Genomic DNA, 6,807 nt, shown 5'->3' with positions numbered 1-6,807 from the left:
GATAGATAGATAGATAGATAGATAGATAGATAGATAGATAGATAGATAGATAGATAGATAGATAGATAGATAGATAGATAGATGTGTACCACAATGAGAAAATAAACTTCTTCCACCTGACTTTGATTCTCTTGTTAAAGTTAAAACAAGGCAACAGGTTCAGAAGGAAATTCAGAAAAATGTGGCTTTTTGTCAAATTTTCACCCAGTTTACTAAATKCTGCAGCTCGCAGTTTAACTTTACTGAGAGTATTTGAGCTGCAGAGGTTCTGCCATTTAAACACATCATTTAGTAATTAGTGAGCAGCAGAATGTGCAGCAGTGTGCTGGTTTAAAGYACAGAACTTTGTGTCTTCATGACAAAAATAGAAGTGGACCTCAGATGGGCTGAGTTGTGTTGAGTCACTCCCAGACTCTAAGTAATGAACAGTATTTTTAGAACACAACACGATCAGCGAGGGCGACTTTCAACAAAAGGAGACATGGAATAAAAGCAGTTGCTGACTGGAAATGTTATTTCTTAAAGAAATCATCAGGTCARWWTTGAAAAGATGTTCTGTTAAATAGTTATTTACTGTTAGAGGCTGACTGGTTTTATGTTAGTGTAAGCTTTGGAAATCAGGACAACCAATGGCCAATATAAACACAAACATTTTTATATGTCTTTGTGTTATTCATTTATCAAAAATATACATTAATGCTTCTTTTAAAAATCTACACTTAACATTAAGAAGAACATAAAGCTAAAGCTACAAATCAGCTACAAATCAGCTACAAATCAGCTAAAGTGAGTTGATTGTCGCAGCTGCTGATACAGTTTCATTTTCCTTTGAGATATTTAGGTATGCAAAACTATAGTCGACTGGGATATTTCTGTTAGAAAGTGTCAAATATTGGGCGTTTATCTGGTCTGCAGTTAGTTTGTACCTTATCTGTCATGGAGCAGGGAGTAAAATGAAAGAAATAAAAGTCTCTGCCCACACTAGGCTAACYGCTGACAAAAGAGAGGAGTATCTGTTAATGAGAGCACTTTTCTTCATATTTAAGGTAACTTGTGGCACAGCTTTTCTACATGTTGCTGTAACCTATTCACCACAGGTCAGGAGCCTGAGTTAAAAGGTTGAAAAAAATACCCGACTGAAGAAAATAATGAGGTTGTTTAAAAAAACCCATCATTTTAGAGGAAACTATTGTTTGTTTTTACTCAGACTGGATTATTTCAGTCAAATTTATTTGTCTCAAATGTTCAAAATCAGTGGTGATTAATGAAGTCTTCAAAGTAAATGATCATAAAATTTACACGGTTGTATGGCACAGTGACTGGAGCTGTTGGGTCTCAGCAAGAAAACCTGAGGTTTATATGTTTTCTGTACACACGTAGGTTTTATCTGAGTTACCCAGTTTCATTCAACAGAACAAAAACACATCTTAGGTTAACAGAAAACTCTGAACTGCCACTAAATGAGATGCTGGTGTTTCCAGGAGGTRAGAGGGGATGATGCTTCAACTGGTGAAGCTGGTTTCATGTAGGGCATCCACTGTCTGGAACTGGTGTCCTTTTTGTAAACTTCTAAGCARMTTTTWMTTMMTTMMTTYMTTTTTMTSTRTMRSKRKWSYYGYMSWSYYSACWSMYMARKRSWSASAYAAWYWSACTGAATCTACATMTTTGCAAAGATTTGTGCTTTTAAATGTAGTGGTCTTAATATTTTGATGATGAACAGCATCCTTCTGTTTGATATCTGTTTGCAATAAGATGCTTGCTCTGTTTCTTGTCTCACTATCATTTTTTCTTTTTGCATTTCAAAACTCTTAGAACCTTTTTAAGATCCAAAAGTGCACAATGTGAATTCTTGCCATTTTTAGTTTTATTAGGATAAGATTTGAACTCCCAGACGTCTTCGTTGGTTACTACGAGGAGTAAAACCAACATCTGCTCACTGCAGTCTGGTTCGTTTGTTTTGGAGGAAGATGTGTGAGGTCACTTTCTTCTCTCGTTCAGCCAGAGTAAATACTCACCAATGAACGGTCAGACTGTTTGTCCCTACGACAAGCTCCACTCTCATCAATACTAAGGACTGCTGGGTCAAATGAGGCCTCTGGCTGTGAACAAGGGGCTGGGCAGGATGTGAGTGAAGCTGTTCCTTTTAACACTGTGAAAGGCTGCTCTACTGTAAAACCACAATAAATACAGGGGGCAGACCTAAAAGTGCCCCATGGTTTGTGGATTTTCTGAACACAAAGTAGCTGAAACTCTGATTGTTCAGTTTTTACTACTGAGCATTGTCAGTCTGTCACACTATAACATTTTAGACAACTTATGAAAACAAAATTTCCACTAAATTACTAATAAAAAGTTAGATAATAAATCAAATTACTGTTGTTACAGAATGTAGTGCGGCAAGGCCTTTAATGAGAAACTTGCCATAGGTATAGCTGAGAATTAAAGGCCAGGTGTTCCATAGGTTTCACTTGCTTCCCTTCATGGRGGGATTAAAAAATCTATGTAATCTCATGAGATATTATAACATCTTGACAAGATGACATGGGTGAGTGGGGCCACCACACGGCCGTAGTCTTTAACGAATCACCAGGAATTGTTGAAGCTGACGACAATCAGAAGGGACGGGCCACTCTGCCACAGCCATGGTCTTCTGGGGGTTGGTCTGGAAGTACCCTTTGCAAAAAATAAACCCCAGCAAAGAAACAGATGAAACAAWAAACTCACATTTTTCTGCCTGTAAAAAAGTTGATTTTTTGTRGTTGCAAGGCTGCTTGGACATTTTGGTGGTGTTAGGATGGGTCCTTAAAATGAATCAGGATGTCGTCAAGAAAGACAAAGACAAAAATCTTTGAATAATCTCGAAGAACGTCATTTATCAGGAAGTGAAAAACTGCAGGGGCATTGGTAAGACCAAAGGACATCACGAGGTACTCATAATGGCCTAAAGGCATCTTAAAAACAGCGTTCCACTCGTCCCCCTCCCTTATTCTTATCTAATGAATTGAAATGAAATTATGCAGACCTAATTTGGAAAAAAATGGTGGCTGAATGGAGTTGTTGAAAGGRAAAGGACACTTATTCTTGACAGTTACTTGATTTAGACCCTGGTTATCTARACACGGGTGTAGACTCTTGATCGTGATATTCTTTAGGGACTTTAGAAAGATCTATTGCCTCAGGGGTACTCTCTTGTTAGCAGTGGGGGAAATGGCAGACTTTAAACAGTTGTTTAAACAAAAATCACTCCAACAATCAACTCTTCTCTGAGCCCAATTCAGAACTGGATTGTGTTCTTTCAACCATGGATAACCCAGAACCAATTGTGGAAGGTGAAGAAAAAACAAAAAACTCAACACTCTCTCTGTGATTTTCAGAGATGAGGATCTGCAGGTCGGAAAATTTATGTGGTATTTTAGCAATGTTTTGRCCAGTAATTCCAACGACTGGAAGTGGAAGATTAAGAGTTTGAYTAGGAATTTTGAGCTGTTCCACCAGATCTGCAGAAATCAAACTCTTCACCTCCTGAATCAACTAGCACGTAAATGGAAACTTTTGGTCACAGGGCTGCTGGGGAACATAGTCCTTCTCTCTTCTTTGTTCTCTGAGGCGGTTGTCGATGTGGATGGCCAAGTTGATAAGTTCATCCAGGGAGTTGGGCTCATCCCAAGTTGCCAGTTGGTCTTTTAGGACATCAGAAATAGAGTTAGTGAAAATACCCCTTAGAGCTTGGTCATCCKAGCCAGTTTCCTCAGCAACAATCCAAAAGTCAATGGAGTTACCGTCCACTGTCTTCTTTCCCTGACGCAGTGAGAGCATCCATTTGGCTGCTGCCTCCTGCTGGATTGGGTGGTCGAAGACACGTCTAAACTCTTGGAGAAAACATWGGTAAGTGATAGTTTTGAGAGAAAGAGACTGCAAAAAGGCGTTCACCCAGCGTGATGCTTTTCCTTTCAGTGTATTCACTACAGACTGTGAGGATCGGTCTTCTTGTGTCTTGTCTGCTCTCTCCTTCTTGTGTCTGTTTCATGCCTTTTCTCTTTCACCTCAGTCTTCAGTTCACTCTAGATCATACCTTCTCACCTGTCTGCTGTTTGTAATCAATCCTTTCTCAGCTGTAGTTCATCATCCTCTTTCCTTCTGTGTATTTATACTGGTCTCTTGTCACTGTTTCCTCGCTGGTTCATTACATGGCTTCAGTCCATCCTCTTGGTCCCTTATCCTCCTGTGTGCCTCCCATAATTCTTGTAAGTTTTGCTGCCTTGTCAGCCTTTTTGTTTATGAAATCCTTGAATTTTAGAGCTCTTTGTGTCTGCCTGCTTTTGGGTTCATTCACCTCACACCCATGACAGAATGAACCAGCCTGCTACAGAACCCAGCAGGCAGATAAGTCTGTTTGAGTTTTTGATTCGAGAGGCAGCCAAGACTGAGTAGAGGATGGCGGAGGAGAAGAAGCAAAAAGAGGCTCAGCTTCCACAGACAGTCATACAGGTGGTAGGGTTTCGAACAATGTCCTCCATGTCTGTATACTGTATACTGTACCGCCATGTCTGCATCTTCTGAGTATCCAGGGTTCTGGTCTAGAGAGTATCCAGAGTGTTCAGACTCTGATCACTCAGATTATGACTCTGAATGTGACTATGATCCTGAGGATGATCCTTTCTGCCCTGGGTTACTCCTTGCCTCCACCTGAGTCCTCTTCACCTGCTGCAGTTCCAGCCGAGCTCACTTTGCCTGGTAAATGGTAAATGGACTGTACTTATATAGCGACTTTTTATCCATCCAGGACACTCAAAGTGCTTTACACTGCAGGCATTCACCTATGCACACACATATTCACACACTGATGATGGCAAACTACACTGTAGCCACAGCTGCCCTGGGGCGCACTGACAGAGGTGGGGCTGCCATACACAGGCGCCACCGGACCCTCTGACCACCATCAGTAGGCAAGGCGGGTAAGGTGTCTTGCCCAAGGACACAACGACTGAGTCGACTGGATGGGAATCGAACCGGCGACCTTCCGATTCAAGGTCGACTCCCCTAACCACTCTACCACAGCCTGCTCCAGCATCTTCATCATCCAGTCCTGCTTCAGAATCTTCATCATCCAGTCCTGCTTCAGAATCTTCATCATCCAGTCCTGCTTCAGAATCTTCATCATCCAAGCCTGCTCCAACATCGTCATCATCTTCTGGTCCTGCCACCAAATCTTCATTTCCAGTCTTGGCTTCAGAGTCACCGGTTCCAGATCCAGTCTATTCATTGGCTGTTCCAGTTCCAGCCTCTGCACCCGAGTCATTAGTTCCAGTTCCAGCCTCTGCACCCGAGTTGGCAGTTCCAGATAAAGACTCCGTGTCTGTTCCAGTCTCAACTCCAGAGTCCTCAGATCCAGTCTCAGCTCCTGCCATAAAGTCTTCAGTATCTGTGTGCAAGTCTCTTGTTCCTGCATCTCCTGAGTCCCTGGGTCTTCCTGAGTCCCTGTGTCTTCCTGAGTGCCTGGGTGGGATCGTTGAGTTCCCGGGTCTTCTTGAGTCCTTTGAGTATCCTGAGTTTCCTGAGTCTATGCCGGCATCTGCAGCTGAGACCTCTTCGCCATCTGCAGCCTTCAGTGAGCTCTTGTCACCAGCTCCTCCAGAGTTCTCTCCTCACCYTGGCTGTTTCCCAGGCCGACCTCCAGAGCCTCTCATTTGTCTTGGCCTGGCTCTTTGTCAACCTCCAGAGTCTCCTGTGCTGGCCGCCAGGCTGCCCACCAGAGATCCGTCTCCTCCGCGGCCGATTCCTGGGCCAGCCTCTAGAGCTCCGCCTCCTCCGTGGCAGAGTCCCGGGCCGCCTTCCTGAGCTCTGCCTCCGCTACGGCCGGGTCCACGGTCTCCCTCCTGAGGTCCTGCCTTGTCTGTGTTGGGCCCCTGGGTGCCCACCTAAACTTTCTACCCTATTTAGATGTGCCTAGAGCCATCTTAGTGACTTTTTTGGTTGTTTTGTTTGTTCCCAGGGGTTCCCTCTTTGTCTTGTATGTGTTCTTCTCGTGTTTTGTGTCCCACATTGTCCTTGTTTGTAGCCCTTCATCCTGTTATTGTGGTTTATACCCCCTCCACCCTCCTATGTCTAAGTTCCTGGTTGATCGTCTGGAGACGAATGTCCTGATGCATCTCAGTAATCCAGGTAGAAAAAATCAAAAAGAAAAAACCAGTAGGTCCTCTGGATGGTTTTTCTTTAGTGAAACGTTTCATCTCTTGGCCAAGAGACTTCTTTAGTCTGATGAGTTTCAGGTGAACTCAGCCTTATAAGCTCTGCCTCCACCTGGTGGACAAACAGGTTAGTCACATGCAAAACAGGGCCATCGCCTAACAATAGGCTTGATTAGCTCTATTGTTCACAGAGGGTCATGTGTCCCATCACCTGACTTATTGGTTTGGATGTTGTGGTTCTTAGGTGTCGTGTCATGTGTATGTAGTGAATGCAGGTGGGGCTCAACGTCCCCTTGTTTTTGTTTTTTTCCTATTATTGGGGCCCTGATTCACACCTTTTGCTCACAGGGGGCGGAGTCATACTAACAATAACAGCGTTGTAGGAGGGAGACAACTGAAAACGGAGGCCTCCACCTCTGTTTAATGATGGACGGTTTTTCTTCACAAAGATGGCTTGCTTTACTCCTCTCTCAAACCAACGTTCCTCTCTATCAAGGATGAGAACATCCTCATCCCTGAAAGAGTGACCGCTGGCCTGAAGATGAGTGTAAACTGTAGAGTCCTGGCCTGTAGATGAGTGTAAACTGCAGAGTCCTGATCTGTAGATGAGTGTAAACTG

This window comes from Austrofundulus limnaeus, unplaced genomic scaffold (assembly GCF_001266775.1).
Source record: "Austrofundulus limnaeus strain Quisiro unplaced genomic scaffold, Austrofundulus_limnaeus-1.0 Scaffold1223, whole genome shotgun sequence".
In the NCBI taxonomy this organism is placed as follows: Eukaryota; Metazoa; Chordata; class Actinopteri; order Cyprinodontiformes; family Rivulidae; genus Austrofundulus; species Austrofundulus limnaeus.
Note: the sequence above shows the minus strand (reverse complement) of the source record.